The 17,745-nt window shown below is 43.1% G+C and overlaps 2 protein-coding genes across 2 annotated transcripts in view; one reads left to right on the top strand and one right to left on the bottom strand.

Moving 5' to 3' along the window:
- LOC307039451 (receptor-type tyrosine-protein phosphatase gamma-like) overlaps positions 1-17,745 on the bottom strand; it is a 1,005,384-nt gene that overhangs the window by 135,089 nt on the left and 852,550 nt on the right. The gene's annotated exons all lie outside the window — the stretch shown is intronic.
- Positions 550-17,745, top strand: part of LOC307039445 (zinc finger BED domain-containing protein 5-like) — a 516,405-nt gene continuing 499,209 nt past the window's right edge. Inside the window, exon 1 of the mRNA XM_079681540.1 lies at positions 550-592. The gene's annotated coding sequence lies outside the window, so the exon portion shown is untranslated. The remainder of the gene's footprint in view (positions 593-17,745) is intronic.

Raw genomic sequence — 17,745 nt, 5'->3', positions numbered from 1 at the left:
ATATGGTGCAAAATGCGAGAGCGTGTAAAACCTGATGTGAGCACTTGCAGAAAAAAGATCTGAGCTTGTGTGCATACATTTACACTTGTATAAAATATCCACGTAACTGCGAACCAAATTTACACTTGTATAAAATATCCATGTAACTGTGAACCAAATTTACACTTGTATAACATATCCACGTAACTGTGAACCAAATTTGAAGTCACAGAAGAAAAAAAAAAGTTTTGTAGCTTGTAGGAAAAAAATGAACTTAGTGATGAAATGTTCACTTGCAGAAAAATACGTATTTTTTAAATATATTTTCCATTACAACTGCAACTTGGTTATTACAACCTTTCAAATCATTCATTACAACGTGACGAATCTGCTCTGTGGCAGTATAAATCGACGAATCTGCGATCTTGACTTTTGCTACACTTCTTGCGATAAATGTGTCGCAAAAGTAATTTTCACCTGTAGATGTGGGGGAGGGAGGGGGGTTGGAGCGTAGGGGCGGAGCTATCAGAACGACGAGGCTCGGGTGACTGGAGACTGCGGGGCTAACGGTTCGTGTCACTACCAGTCCGCTGACATGGCGCGTCAATCAACGGTAAGTTTTGCCTGTTACTTGCCCAGTATTACTTTGAATATTATTATTGTGATTGAGGATTAAATGCGCTTTGAAGACCACCGTTTTATATCGTGCAGTTTAGCGGCAAAATAACGTCAGTTAGCCAGCTAACGCTAGCTTTGTTGAGTTTATGCTAGCTAAACAAGTAGTGGTTGTAGTCTACAGCAGTAATTAATATATTATAGCCTACTGCTTTGGCACTAACGGTTGATAACCGTTTATGAAAATAAAACCAATTGAACTGTACTGAAATAATGACAAGTTTTATAATTGTCTTGGGCTCCTGTTGTGTTTTTAAAGCCTTTGTAAATTATACATTCTATTTTCTATTTTGAACGAAGATTTCAGAATCTTAAAATCCCTTGACGTTTGTATGCAATTGTGCTAAATTCAACTCTGGAATCAAGCAAATATTAATATGTTTGCATGACATTAGTTATTTATATTTTGCCATCACTTAATTACACGTTTAATACATTTAAGTCAAGCTAAGATACATGTGATGGTAGCTAGTTAGTGCTCTTACCTGTGATGCCTCCTCCAAACAGCATAATAACTATACTGTATCAATAAAACTTAGTACCAGTTCTGGATCCTTGACTTTAAACAAATAATTCAAAAGACAAAATGTATTTAAAGACCAATCTTTATTTGAATGTGCCTCTTAACCTGATATATTAGTTATACAGTAATAGTATTGACAATCTAAAAAAATTGAGCAACTCAACAGTCAACTTTATGTTTCTTATTGTCTAAAGCATTTATTATTTTCATTTCCCCCCTCTCATATTCAGTGTGGACGGATTGAGACAGCGTGGTGTCCAGAGAGCAGCAGAGACTTCAGGGAGAAACCTCCGTGTGATGGATGTCCTGTCTGTTGGTTTGGAGAGGACTGAGGATCTTTCCTCTGCGAGGAGGGCCAGGCCTGATGGAGGAGCCCATGATGGGCAAAGCTGATACCAACTGCACAGGCCTAGGCTGTCACTTTTTTTGACTAAATGTGTTTACTTATACATTTAATAGGTTTACACCTCTGTCCATATGTGCTTTTTATTTAAAACATGTTTGATTAACTTTTGGTTGACATTTCAATAAATTGTATTTGCATTTGGACTCCTTTTGTCCATTATTCTTACTGAAAATGTTAGATTACACATTCACATCTGACTGAAGATTGGCCCCATTTATTTGTGATGTTGCAAACTCTGCGGTACAAGGTACAAGTGATGTGAAGCTCATGAAGTGAGGCAAATAGAAATAATCAGCTGATGGAGTGTAGATGTGGAAATAGATGCATCCCATCAGCTGACTATGTTTTTCGCCACACTTTATAAGCCTGACTATAACCACCCCTTCTCTGAGGTGCAGGCAGCGTCACAAACAAATTATGATAGACTACAAAAATATTCGGTGTGCAGATCTTTGTTTTCACAATAAAAGTAGTTTCTTAGGTCTTAAAATCTCAAAACATCAGCTTTTAATTTTCCTCTTGGATGTTCTTCTTGACCCTCAGAGAAGGAGAAAATGTTGAGTCGTGTCTTTCAGGCATGTCCTTTCCTAACAAAAATGACAGGAAAAATAAAACATATTATTGCAGAACAAGTGTGTTATTTATGAAAGAGGTGTGTTTGTGTGTTTAGGGGCTTTTGATATAATTATTTTTTAATTGTAATCAGATTATGAATGGACAGTATGAAATTCATCAACATTGAAATATATTTTATTATCAAAATAATATTTAACTGTTACAAAACGTAGTGCAACTGTATAAGCTTGCTCTGTTGTCTCACTGAAAGAATAACTTTTACCACGTTTTTACAGACAATATTGAGAGATAAATAGTAGCAGTTCTCGCTATGTGTTAAATAGCTTTGCCTTCAATACATTACATTAGAAAGCTGACAAAGTCACATTGCTTGTTAACATCTAAATGTAACCTTTTGCATGGAAAAAAACCCTCAACTTCACTGGTGTGTAGGTGATCTAGTATTGTTTAATGGAATGTATATCAGTGTATTAAAGTCAATACTTCATTCATTTAAACCAATATATTTCTTGATTATTTGTACAGTGTGACAAATAGAGTCTTTGTACCTGTGCTGAAGTTCACTGCTGTGAGGAGTCCAGTTCTCATTCGTAACACTCCGTTCGATGTCTCACTATGGGATGCGCCTCATCCGCGGAGCAAACAGAAGCATCAATCTCATTACGCCAATCCTGATTGGCAGGTGATCTTGACGTCAGCGTCAGGGAATCCACCCCCTATAAGTAGCTTGCGCTACGACGCATGCGTCATTCAAACACCTCTTCTCGCTTCAGAGCACATCTCGATATTGGTAGCCGGGCTAGCTCACATAGTCCACAGACGGAACCAAGCTAACCAAGCTAACTTCGGTCGACGGGCGCTCGCCGGCTACTTTTATATATACTTCTGCAAGAAGACTGTCGGTGCTAACATACCAGTTAGTACCACACTCAACCTCACCTTTTTTCTTTTTCTCCGGATATCGAAAAGGTAAGGTTTTGATTCAAGCTAGCAGCACACCTGTTGCTAGCTTATCTTCCTCGCTACCGACACCACGATAGCGAGGACGCTTTTTTTTCCCTTTCTTCTCACACCAGAGAAGAATAGGACTAAGAAAGAATATTAACACACCAGTTAATATACTTCGGGAATAAATCCTACACAGTCGTCTTTTCTCCGGATTAACGACAGGTTGGAGAGGATTTTAGTTTTTTTCTCGACAACGCACCTGCTACGAGCGCGTCCTTCCCACGTCGCCATAATGGCGAACAAGATGGACACGTCTCTCCCTCACACCAGAGGAGCCAGGGAATCGGAGGCTCGGCTCTGCGGCTGCGGGTTGAAGATTTCGGACACAGCCAGGTCTGCTCGTCCTGCCTCGGGCTGCAACATGCCCAGGAGGCTATCGACAACCCCGGCTCATGCGGGCATTGTGCCCGTTTCACCGTGAAGAGCCTCCGCCGACGGCTAGCTCGCTAGCTTGTCGGGTCAGGACTCCCTCATGTCCTCTGATTTACCGGACGGAAATCAGGACACGAGGGCGTCCGCCACAGAGATGGAGCCCTGCACTGTGTCGGTCTGGGGCTAATCAGTAGTGGCAGCTGCAGAACCGGAGTCCCGCGCCGTGTCAGGCTGGGACTCGGTGGCAGCGAGGGACGTGCGAGCTGAGCCCCACGCTATACCAAACGGGGGCGCCCGGCTGGAGCTCACCATGGTCTCGCCCGCAGAAGATGTCCTGGAGTTGGACCTTACGGAGGACGAAGAGGATGCCTCTGGATTCCTCCTATCCGACTCTGATGAGCAGGAAGACAACATCTTCATGTCATCGGCTCAGGCGGCAACGCCGGGAGCGATGGCTGCTCTCCCAGGCGATAGCACACCAGCTTCGCCCTGTCTGAGTATGGACCTGCAGGCAGTGTGTCAGCGTGCCGCAGCCAGACTAGACATCCCATGGCCCGAAATGGCCAAGGAGACCTCCAGGTCCCGTTACGAGGGGAAAAATTTGCAACTCCTGCCGGTCTTCCCGGAGATGTTGGATGAGGTGTCGGTCTCGTGGAGAGACCGGCCCTTCAGCAACAAGGCCCCAATCCAGGGTGCCTCCTCCCTAGACTGCGACGGTATGCAGAGGCTCGGTCTGCTCCGCATACCGCCGATGGAACCGCTGATGGCAGCTCACCTCCTCCCGAGGATGGCGACTACACCGAGCAGGAACCCCACACTGCCGGCAAAGCCGGACCGGTTCCAGTCAACCATGACTGAACGGTCCTACAGAGCCGCAGCATTGGCCGCCAGGGCTTTGAACATTTCCTCGCTGCTAACCGCTTACCAAGCGGAGCTCTGCGAGGTAATGTCAAGTAATCCTGGACCGGCAATACTGGACGAGATGGCCGCGATCACGGACATCTGTCTCCGCGTTCAACGCTGCGCCGTCCAGGCCACGGGCAAGGCAATGGGAATTATGGTGGTGCAGGAAAGAGCTAGATGGCTCAACCTCACCAACCTCCCAGTACGGGAAAGAGAAGATGTGCTGGACATGCCCATCGTTCCCGAGGGGATTTTTGGATCTGAGCTCACTTCTATGCAGAAGAGGTGCGAGTCCAAGAAGAAGGAAGACGAGGCCCTTCACCTCTGTCTTCCTCGAAGGGTCCAGCCGATGCCTCCACAGCGGCAGTCCTTCGCCCAAGCTACCTCAGCTGCTCGGTTTAAAGTAGAAACAGCAGAGGTCACAGCCCGCCCGAGTCCCCAGCCCAGGCAGGAGACGAGGGCGAGTTGGCCCAGAAAATCTCCGGTTCCGGCTGCAACCCAGGCGCGGCCAACCCAGAATTTCGGCCAGCATTCGAGGAAGAAGAAGCGGGCGGCCTGACAGCCTCCTCTTCTTCCCTCGGTGATGGAGCTGGAAGGTTCCCCAGCTCCAGATGTGTTCCCGCTGCCTCGAGAGATGCCTCAACGCCATCCTCAAGTGCACCAAAACACGTGTCGGAATACGTAATATTGTTCTGTTTTCTCGGATAAAGCATTTTCCGCTGACGCATCCAGGCCTCAGGCCGAGGGCGCAGCTCAAAAAAATGAAAGAAAAACAATAAAACCAATAAACAGCCCGCCATTTGTTCCCCTTTTGAGAGCAGCTACGGCCTCTCTCAAAAGGCGGACAATGAACGGGTCTGTGAAGGCACCGCCACCACGCGCATGCGCAGTGACGACTGGGGCTGTGAGGCCACCACAGTCACGTGCAGGCGCAGTGCTGGCTGGGGTTTTGAAGGCACCTCCGTCACGCGCATGCGCAGTGTCTGTGGGGACTGTCAAATCGGGGTACCACCGTGTTCAGACACTAGAGGGCCCCATAACACAACAAATAAAGACTCAGAGGGCAAAAGACGTGACATCTCCGCTGGCTCTAAGGAGCGAACAGTGGAAGATGCTCACAACGTCTGCTTGGGTGTTCAAGACAGTTACACGGGGCTACAGACTCCAATTCGCTGTCACCCCCCCTCGCTTCTCGGGCATTCTGTATTCACAGGCCCGAGGGGAGTCAGCCCACATTCTAGAAAGAGAGATCCTCTCGCTTCTAGAAAAGAAGGCTATATCTATAATACCCGCCGAGCGGAGTCAGAGCGCCTTTTATTCCAAGTATTTCCTCGTTCCCAAACGGGGAGGGAACGGAATACGGCCAATACTAGTTTTGAGGGCTCTGAACGCGTATCTAAAAAGATACAAATTCAGAATGATCACTTACACATCTCTGCTGCGTCTCGTGCGACAAAACGACTGGTTTACATCAGTCGACCTGAAAGATGCGTATTTCCATATCCCAGTATATTGCCCACACAGGAAATATCTGAGGTTCACACTTCAGGGGGTCTGTTACGAATACAGAGTACTTCCCTTCGGGCTGTCTCTCAGTCCAAGAGTGTTTGTACGATGTACGGAAGCCGCGATAGCCCCGTTGAGACAACAGGGTATTCGCCTGGCAACCTACCTAGACGACTGGCTGCTTCTCGCACAGTCGGAACAGGAGGCTATTACGCAGACAAATGTCCTCGTAAAGCACCTGCTCAACCTGGGTTTCATAATAAACACAGAGAAGAGCATGCTGTGCCCAGCACAGACTGTACTCCTCCTGGGTTTACGCCTAAACTCGGTGCCCTTTACAGCCCGCTTGTCGGCGGAAAGAGTGAAAGCTTTCAGAGCTTGTCTCGCTCATTTCCAGCTGCGCAAACATCTTCTCTTCAGATCATGCCTGGGGCTACTGGGGCTCATGGCATCAGCCATTCTGGTCATACGACTGGGACGCTTACACATGAGGGAGTTTCAGCACTGGGTAGCCGCTCTACGACTAAACCCTGCGCGTCATGGCGCGGGGAGAGTGATGGTTACGGCGAGATGCTAAATGGCACTGTGCCACTGGCTACACCCGACTTTTCTAATACGGGGCGTATCGATGGGGACTGTCCTTTCACGGAAGGTGGTCACCACGGACGCAGGTCTGACAGGCTGGGGAGGTAGTTACGAGGGTCGCCCGGTGAGGGGTCTCTGGAGCAGAGACCTCCAGCGGGCGCACATAGATTACCTGGAGCTTTTAGCGGTGTTCCTCACCCTAAAACGCTTTCTGCCTTTTCTCAGAGGACACCATGTCCTCGTGAGGACGGACAATACGACCATAATATCGTATATAAACCGACAAGGGGGTTTGCGCTCTCTCCAGTTACACTTGCTGGCACGCAAACTGATCTTGTGGAGCTGCGGCCGTCTCCTCTCTCTGAGAGCGACGCACGTACCAGGGGTATTGAACCTCGGGGCAGACTTACAGATGTAGCGTTTCATTTCAGACGCCTACCTGTGCGGGTCCGTGATCTGCACGGGGTGGGCCCCTGCTGAAAAGGAAACCCCCCCCGCAGGACTTGATACGCCCCCTTGATAAATAAATGTAATTTTAATGAAACCAGCTGCAATGGATCATGGATCCACCAGGGGGAGCCGTGAAAAGCTGCCAAACTGGAACTCATGTGAAATAAACAGCTGATAGATCTACAGGTGTCTGATATTGCGGATATTTTTTAAGATCTATATGTCAAGGATAGGATCATATTCTGTGCTAAATAAGAGACATGTAATCATTTACAAAACATCACCATGTTTTTATTTATTATAATGTTGTTTAATTCACGTAGGTGTAAGTACAAAACCATCGCTATGTTTTTTCATCAGGAAATGCAGCCCGGCTGAAACAAACTATTTTCAATCATCATCCTCACGTCATCATTTAATGTATCATATCTTTGCGAATTGAAATGAATGCACTAATACATGTAGTTTAATCCACGTGAGTTTACAACAACAAAAATAATCGCTTTGTTTTTATATCACATCCGACCGGAGGAAAATGCAGCATGGCTCTCACTACCGATAATCCTAATCCCATGGGCAAACAATAATATGTACAGTGTTAATAGTTTACTGTATTATTAGTGTCAAATATTACTGCTATAACAATCACACATTGAGTTGTTAAAATCAGACCGTTGTTTTCTTTTAAACAGTCTGAATGAAACGGCAGCTCTCAGGTGATCAGGTGTGTGTTTACCAGTGTTGGGACTAACGTGTTACAAACTAACGCACACAACTACCTTTTGCGGTAACTAATACCGTTACTAGTTAACTATTCCCCTTCAGTAACGCCGTTATAGTTACTTTGATTTAAATGGGTGCGTTACTGCGTTACATTATGTGGTCCAACTGAACCGAATCTCCCTGCGGATGTAATTTACAGGCGAATACAGCGATGTCCTCTCACAGTACCATGGAAAAGTGAAAGTGACCAGAGAGGAGTGATGATTGGTTAACGCGGGGTAACATTTCAGGGTAAGCCAATCAGAGACAGAGTTGGGCGGTTTTGCCTTATGGGGAAAATACACAGACACACAAACACTTGCTAAGGCTAACACACACACATACACAGCAACGCCCACCACCACTATTGCGGTAAGCATGTTGTAACTTCCGTTTGTTGTTGTCATCTCCGGGTATCCCGTGTGCCTGTTCTGTTGCTGATAGCTTATTATCTTAACTTAATCGATCGTTTTAAAACTCTTGATCACGGCAACTGCCTGACGTTGTAATCACACGTTACTACAGCTTAAGCACTCACAAACTCTCCTTTCTTAGCGACTATAACTCCACAGTTGCCTACACTCTTTTCGGGTTTGCTAACGGTAGCTACTTTAGCTTGATAGCTAGCCATGGCTCTTTCCCCACCCTCGGGTGCTATTTCCTGCTCTAACTGTCTCATGTTTGGTTACTCCCCTACCTCCTTTACTGGTACCGATACATGTGTTAAATGTAGTATAGTTGTTAGGTTGGAGGCGGGAATCATAGCCATAGAAGCCCGGCTCCGCATCTTAGAAAATAACTCAGCTACAGTAAAGCCCATGTTAGCCGGTGCGGACCGGCAAAAGGTAGCTCCTCTTAGCCGTCCCCTGGCAACTCCCGAGCAGCAGGGAGAATGGGTGACTGTTCAGAAGGGGCATAACGCGAAACCCGCAGGTCCGCACCAACCCGTTCACGTATCTAACAGATATTCCCCACTCAGCGAGACACCCGCTGAGAAGCCAACTCTGGTTATTGGTAGCTCTATTATGAGACACGTGAATTTAGAGACCGAAGCGTCCACAGTCACATGCATTCCGGGGGCCAGAGCGGGCGACGTTGAGGCGCATCTTAGACTGCTGGCTAAAAATAAACGTAAATACAGTAGTTATTCACGTCGGTGGTAATGATGTTCGTTTGCGCCAATCAGAATGCACCAAACTTAATGTGGCGTCGGTGTGTAGTTATGCTAAAACAATGTCGGACACCGTAATCTTCTCTGGTCCCCTCCCCAATCTGATCAATGATGACATGTATAGCCGCATGTCATCATTTCAGCGCTGGTTGTCTTGGTGGTGCCCAGCAAACAATGTGGGCTTCGTGAATAATTGGACAGCCTTCTGGGGAAAACCTTGTCTGATTAAGAGAGACGGCATTCATCCTACTTTGGAAGGTGCAAATCTCATTTCGGCAAACATTTCAGGGCTCTGTGGACTTAGTCCATGACAAACTGGAGTTGAGACCAGGAGGCAGAGTCGCAGTCTTACACGCTTCTCTGCGCTCTCTCCTAGGCAGTCATCCATAGGAATCCCGAACCCAATAAAATACCCAATATTAACGGTGTGTGTGTCTGCCCAAGGACAATTTAAGGTAAAACCTAATAGAGGTGTCATACATAATAACCTAATAAAAGTAAATGTAACAACTACTACAGTGCAACAAAACAGGAAGATTAAATGTGGTCTCTTAAACATAAGATCTCTAGCATCTAAAGCAATACTGGTAAATGATTTAATATCAGATTATAATATTGATATATGCTGTCTCACTGAAACTTGGTTGAGACATGAAGAATATGTCAGCATAAATGAGGCCACTCCACCCAGCCATATCAATACTCATATTGCCCGAGGCACGGGCCGAGGAGGTGGAGTTGCAGCAATCTTTGACTCAAGTTTACTTATCAATACTAAACAAAAATGTAATTATACCTCCTTTGAAAGCCTCATTTTCAGTCTTACGCATCCGACCTGGAAAACTTTGCAGCCAATCTTATTTGTTACAGTGTACCGTGCACCAGGTCCTTATTCAGAATTCTTATCAGAATTCTCTGAGTTTTTATCAGCTTTGGTACTTAAAACAGATAAAGTAATTATCGTAGGTGACTTTAATATTCATGTTGACGATGATAAAAATAGCCTTACTGTTGCATTTAACTCTATATTAGATCCTGTTTGTTTCTGTCAGAGTGTAAATAAACCAACCCACTGCTATAATCACACTCTTGACCTTGTTCTGACTTATGGTATTGAAATTGAGCAACTATTAGTCGAACCGCATAATCCTGCTTTATCCGACCATTTCTTAGTAACTTTTGAAGTACTGTTACTAGACTACAAAGCATTAGCCAAAAGCTTCTGCAGCAGAAACCTATCTGTTAGTGCTATAGACAAATTTAAGGAAGAGATTCCACCAATACTTAACTCGATAGCATGTCTGCATGTAGGGGAGGAAACTTATACAAAATGTACACCACCCCAAATTCATCATGTTGTTGATAGTGCTACAGATGCGCTGCGAATAAAATTAGACTCTGTTGCTTCTTTAAAAAAGAAGAAAATAAAACAACATAGATTAGCTCCATGGCATAATGCCGAAACCCGCAAAATAAAGCAAAAGTCGAGACAACTTGAAAGGATATGGCGTTCCACTAAACTTGAAGAATCTCGTTTAATTTGGCATATTACTCTCAATGAATATAAGAAAGCACTGCGTAAAGCGAGAGCAGCATACTACTCTTCATTAATAGATGAGCATAAGAATAATGCAAGATTTCTTTTCAGCACTGTAGCCAGGCTGACAGAGAGCCACAGCTCGACTGAGCCTTCTATTCCCATAGCACTCAGTAGTAATGATTTTATGTGCTTTTTTAACGATAAAATTGTTACTCTTAGAAACAAAATCAATGACCTATTGCCTTTGACCAGTATAGTGTTATCAACAGCTCCCGGAAACGTAAGTTCTAATATTACACTAGATAGTAAACTAGAATGCTTTTCAGCCATAAACCTTGAACAATTAAATTCAATGATTCTCTCTTCTAAACCATCAACGTGTATCTCAGACCCAATTCCAACTAAGCTGTTAAAATAAGTTTTTCCATTAATTAGCACTTCTTTATTAAATATTATGAATATGTCTTTATTATCAGGCTATGTTCCACAATCATTCAAAGTAGCAGTGATAAAACCGCTTCTTAAAAAGCACAACCTCGATCCAGAGGTTTTAGCCAACTATAGACCTATTTCTAATCTTCCGTTCCTCTCAAAAATTCTTGAGAAAGCAGTCGCAAAACAGCTGTGTGATTACTTAAAAAACTATGATTTATTTGAAGATTTTCCGTCTGGCTTTAGAACACAACATAGCACAGAGACAGCTCTGGTTAAAGTCACAAATGACATTCTAATAGCCTCTGACAAGGGACTTGTCTCTATTCTTGTCTTGCTCGATCTTAGTGCTGCATTTGATACTATCGACCATGATATCCTATTGCAAAGACTAGAGCACTTAGTTGGCAGACAGGGAACTGCTTTAGGCTGGTTTAGGTCCTATCTATCTGAACGCTCTCAGTTTGTACGTGTCAACGATGAATCTTCCATGCAAACCAAAGTTAACCATGGAGTGCCACAGGGCTCAGTGCTTGGACCTATTTTGTTCACCCTATATATGCTTCCGTTAGGCAATATTATAAGGAATCATTCTGTAAACTTTCATTGTTATGCGGATGATACTCAACTATATTTATCAATCAAGCCTGATGAAATTAATCATCTAAATAAAATTCAAGACTGCCTCAAGGACTTAAAAACGTGGATGACCTTACATTTTTTGATGTTAAACACGACCAAAACTGTAGTTATTGTACTTGGCCCGAAGAATCTACGAAACAAATTATCTAAAGATATATTAACTATGGATGGCATTAATTTGGCCTCCAGTGAGACTGTAAGGAATCTTGGTGTTATATTTGAACAGGATTTATCCTTTAACACCCACATAAAATCAATTTCAAAGACCGCCTACTTCCATCTACGTAACATTGCAAAAATCAGGCATATCTTGCCTCAAAACGATGCAGAGAAACTAGTCCATGCATTTGTTACTTCAAGGCTGGATTATTGTAACTCCTTATTATCAGGGTGTACCAAGAAGTCAGTCAAGTCGCTTCAGCTGATTCAAAATGCTGCAGCTCGTGTACTAACCAGAGTTCGGAAAAGGGACCACATTACTCCTGTTCTGGCTGCCTTACACTGGCTCCCTATAGAACACAGGATAGAATTTAAAATTCTTCTTCTCGCCTACAAAGCCCTTAATGGGCAGGCGCCATTTTACCTTAAAGAACTCATTATACCCTATTGTCCTACTAGGGCATTGCGTTCCAAGAATGCAGGGTTGTTGGTTGTTCCTAGAGTCTCTAAAAGTACAATGGGAGCCAGAGCCTTTTCTTATCAAGCTCCACTTTTGTGGAATCAGCTTCCAGTTTGTGTTCGGACGGCAGACACCCTATCCGTTTTTAAGAGTGCGCTTAAGACCTTCCTTTTTGATAAAGCTTATAGTTAGGGCTGATTAGATTCAGCCCCTAGTTTTGCTGATATAGGCTTAGTTTGTCGGGGGACATCTTACTTCTTCCTTCTCTCTGTCTATACCTGTGTACTCTCATGTTCCGATTAACCCAGCTTCCCCAAATGTCTTTCTTTTTGGTGTCTATATACGCCGGGATCCGGAGTCATGGATGATCCTGCGGTCCTGTGTCATGGATTGCGAGTCCTGGATTGCGAGTCGTGGCTGTGGTCCTGGATCATAAGTCCTGGATGGATATACTCGTGGATTCATCTTCCTATTATACACCCATGCATTTCCAAACATTTGGACTACCTATGGTGCAAGTGTATTATCTTTTCAATTTATACACGGCATCTATTGCACGTCTGTCCGTCCTGGGAGAGGGATCCCTCCTCTGTTGCTCTCCCTGAGGTTTCTCCCATTTTTCCCTTTAAACTGTGGGTTTTCTCTGGAAGTCTTTCCTTGTACGATGTGAGGGTCTAAGGACAGAGGGTGTCGTATTGTCATACTGATATTCTGTACAAACTGTGAAGTCCACTGAGACAAATGTAACATTTGTGATATTGGGCTATATAAATAAACATTGATTGATTGATTGATTGACCACCAGCACACACACTATGGCAGATGCAAGTATCAGCGAGAGCAGCATCGCATTTACAACTTGGAGATATAACCACTATTTTCAATTTGTGGGGATAAAGGACGCACAAAATATTACGGTCAAATGTAAACTGTGTGCAGAACCGAAAACATTGTCCACATCGAATAACAGCAATGCCGATCTCCTGAAGTCGCCAAAGACCCCACCGTCTCAACCACCGGCAGTGACCCAGATGGAGCAACACCATCTAAACAGCCAAAAAACGATTTTTTTAAATCGCCACATGTCACCCATGTGACATGTTCGTTGTCTCAGTACCTGTAATCTGTGCAATAACAATAAAGCAGGCATCTTTATTGTGGCCTCAACAATCAAGTTCTAAGTAGTGCAATATGAAATAAAAACAACTACACTCTTTTGGCAGTGTTGTGGTGCCGAGAGATGGGAGTTGGAGACGGGGTATCAAAGGTACAAGCTAGACTTTTATTTAGCATCTGAAAACCATTGTAAACAACAACAATGTTGTCACCCATGTGACATGTGGGTCAACTAAACAGATTGATTGCTGAAAATAGTTTGTTTGTCTTCAGTGTCAGTCTGACCGTTTATTATTTATCTAATTGTTACTGCCAAAAGAGTGTAGTTCTTGTTTAATTGTTACACTGCCAAAATAGTGTAGTTCTTGTTAATGTGTACACTGTGGTGATTGACATTATTCACCCACGGATCTATGGGTTGGGGTATTGTTCTGCACGGATATTTTAGTGAAACGGACTTCCTATTTCCGCCGGTCTTCGCTTCCCGGGCATGAAGTTGTTTACAATGGTTTTCAGATGCTAAATAAAAGTCTAGCTTGTACCTTTGATACCCCGTCTCCGACTCCCATCTCTCGGCACCACAACACTGCCAAAAGAGTGTAGTTGTTTTTATTTCATATTGCACTACTTAGAACTTGATTGTTGAGGCCACAATAAAGATGCCTGCTTTATTGTTATTGCACAGATTACAGGTACTGAGACAACGAAATTCAGTTTAGCTTCTAACGGTGCAACAAGCAGTAAAGTGAAAAGTAATGTACACAATCTACAGAATAAAATATAGAATTAATTGAATTATGAATAAACAGTGAGGGGTATGAATACACTAGATATACACAGCAGCCTGTGAGCAGTATTAACAGTGTGTATGAATATGCTAAGATATATAAAGTATGAAAACGGTAAGCAGTTCAAGTATAGCATACATGCCAACCTTTCCAAATCCAAAAGAGGTAGGTTTGCGCGTGGCAAATGTGCGCGCCCAAATTAGGTAATCAGAAGAAATGGAACCCCAGTAATTACATGTATAAACCATGTATTTAACATATATTGCATCATTTTATGCATTTTTCAGAAAAAGTGGTAGTTTGGTAAACAGTGACATCAACGACATTTCTGATCTGTAAAATGCCCGAAAAGTAAAAGAATGGGAGATAAATATCCCAAAGTCTCCACATTTTATTATATTTTGAATGTGTTTCTGGTCCTCTTTCAGTTGAGACAGTGTAGATGAAGGATGTGTCAGGATGTAGAACTCTTGTGTGAACATTGGATAAAGCCAGGTTCATATTCTTGTTTCATGTTGTTGACATATTAGAGTCAAAGGTTTGCACAGAGCGAAATATCTTTGTGTTGCGCCATAAATCAGAAAATACTGCATTAAAAAAGTCATTTCCTGCATTTTTATACTGATAAAGTGTGATATAAATAATGTACAGGCTTTCAGATTGCTGTAGTTCACTAAACACAGTAACGACATGTTTGGTGTTGAAAATGTCAGAAAAAGTGAAAGAATGGGAGATAAATATCCCCAAATCTCAAAATTGCATTATATTTTGTGTCTGTTTGTGGTCCTCTTTCAGTTGAGACACTGTAGGATTCTTCCGGAAAAGACCAAACACTGGATGTCTTTCAGTCGCCAACATGTGTTTTCGAGACACTGATATTAACGGGGAAATCCTGCAGTACTCAAAGGCAGCGTTACCCCCGGTCTGCACGTTGTTTCTCTTTCAGAAACACAGAGGACTACTGTTTGTATGATGCAAACGGTGTCCACCAAGTCGAGTCCAGTGTCTATGGAGTGTCATTTTTATTTGTTATAGTTTGGGAAGATTGAAAATCGGTAGGGAAAGCCAGCTAAGTCGGTAGGTGGTAGAAACATGTAAAAAGCGGTAGACTACCGCCCAAATCGGTAGGGTTGGCATGTAGTATAGTATAAAATATATGGATATTAATTTCATGATAAACATTGTGGAACAATGATGAAAAATACGAATGGAAGTGGCGACGTAAAACTGATACAAAACAACAACAAACTTTTGCCGAGCCAATTGAGAGTTTCATCAGCAGCACAGGGTACAAACCACCAATGAGCGCTCAGCTCGAGATACCAGCGAGTCGAGAGAGTGAACTATATCTGCATTTTCTCTTTTGAGAAGCCCCCACCCCCCATGTTGCAAACTCTTTGTTTAAAGCTAATTGGCCATCGGAATGTGTGAAGTAAGTCTCCCAAGGGGGATGCTCACATTCCAAAGCTCCCCCCTCCTGTGATCTCCCAACCCCCAGTCTGCACGTTTGTGATCGCTGCAGCATGTCTGTTAGGCCCCGCCCCCGCACACAGAGAGACACAGGAAGATCGCTCTTCTGGAGTGAAGAGAGCGGAAATAATGATATTACAAGTTAGAAACGTAATATGCATTTTGACAGGCAAGATGGCCAGTCCGCCACTGCACTCAGCCCAACCCACGTAAACTGTCAACGGGGGAAGCCTCGCTGCTGGGAGAACGGTGGACCTAGTGTCCCGACCGGAGTGGGAATAATAATAATAATAATAATCCGTGCATTTTATCCATTAATTTCCCCAACATTGTGGTAAAAAAAACACACGTTTAATCCATGTAGGTCTACTACAACTACAAAAAGCATCGGTTTGTTTTCTGATCAGTAAATGCAGACCTGCTCAAACAAACCATTTTTAAATCATCATCCTCACCATCATTTAATGTATCATATGTTCGCCGAATTGACATGAAAGCAATAATAAATGTAGTTTCATCCACTTGAGTTTACAACTACAAAAATAATCGATTTGTTTTTATATCACATCCTACGGGAGGAAATTCAGCAGCTCTCACTACCGATTTATAATCCTAATTTAATCATCATCTTCACCACGATCATTTATGTTTATTTTCGCCGAATTGACATGAAAGCACTGACAAATATGAATATACTGTAGTCAACTTCATTAAAACATTATTAACGTGCCTAAACTCAGTAATTCACAATTTCTACGCATGACAACACACTTTGTCCATGTTTGGTTCTCTCGCCGCACAGTGAAGCGTTCCCGCATTGAAGTCACTTCCGGCTTCCCCCAAAACTTCAAAATGAGTCGAAGGAATTTCCCCGCGATGTTCGAAATTATTGATATTTATCGGAACGGTATCGCACCTTCTTTTTTAAACTGACGGTTCGAGATGACTAGTAGCCCAATATTTCATTGCACAACAGTTGTTGGGATGCTGTCACAGGCTCTTTAAACTGTCGCACTTCCTGTTGTTTCTATCGCGTATTGCCGGTATGAAAGGGTCTGTGCCGGAAATATCAAACATTTAATAAAAGTGAAAAACAATAAACAAGACTTAACGTATTAATAATAATTAATTATATTTATTCCGTTTGGATGTAGGATTTTTGACTTTGTTTAGAGCAGCAGTGATCTTCAGCAGAGAGCTAAGTGCTGTCAGACCGGACCTAACCCCTGAAAAGTATTATCATCTGAAATTAATCATTATATTATTCATATTAAATACATATTGTATTTTTACAACTTATTTAGAAATACTCTGTTGTAATTATTGATGCATAAATGTGTTCATCCATTCAATGTGGCATCTGCTATAATGGGGTTAATGTATGATATTACTTAATAATACAATACATTATAATATATGATATGATAATTATATTTTAGTTTTATTCATTTCTTATTTCATAGTTTTCATTATTATTATTTGTATCGCTCATCTTATTTTAGATTTTATTAATCTGTTTGAATCTCTGCTATCCTGTTTTTCACTCTTATCCTGTTGCTGTTTCAACTACTGAATTTCCCCACGTGGATTAATAAAGGTCAATCTTATCTTATCTTAATGTATAAATTGATTTACTTCAATCTACTGTACTGTGTAAAAGCACCCCAACAATATTACAAAAAAATATACTGCATAAAGCAAACTATATACTGATGTTTTTTCATTATAGTAGCCTGTGAAAACCATAACAAATAAGTGATTAAATGCTGCAGTATTCAGCAAACACAACTGCAGAGCTGCAAACATTGCAAACGGACTAAGTTCTACAACACCCAGTTGTCTTTGTGTATTTGTGAATGAAGCGCCATCTCATGGTTAAATCCTGTAATTGAACAAATGGGGAAATTGGGCAACGCCCTCTAGCAATTTGGCAACACTCCCAGCCACTGGGATCCGCTGGGCTTTTGACTGGGACACACCCATGTGAGTCCTATCTGGAGTGCTACATCTGTATGATTCAGCCTTGGGTAAGACTTTTATAGTCTATGACGCCCATAATACTCAACGGGAGCAAATGTTAAAAGGGGAACAAATTATCCCAGTGGTGGCCGCCGGAGCTAACGGAGCCGCAGGGGACTAGCTCCAGCCAGTGTCCAGCTCCAGCTGGCGTCCCGGAGCTAGCCCCCTGCGGCTCCGTTAGCTCCGGGCGGCGGAGTCCGGCG

The sequence above is a fragment of the Notothenia rossii genome (genome assembly GCF_949606895.1).
Source record: "Notothenia rossii genome assembly, chromosome: 5".
Taxonomy (NCBI): domain Eukaryota; kingdom Metazoa; phylum Chordata; class Actinopteri; order Perciformes; family Nototheniidae; genus Notothenia; species Notothenia rossii.
The sequence above is the reverse complement of the archived record's forward strand: the minus strand, read 5'-3'. Positions and strand labels throughout refer to the sequence as shown.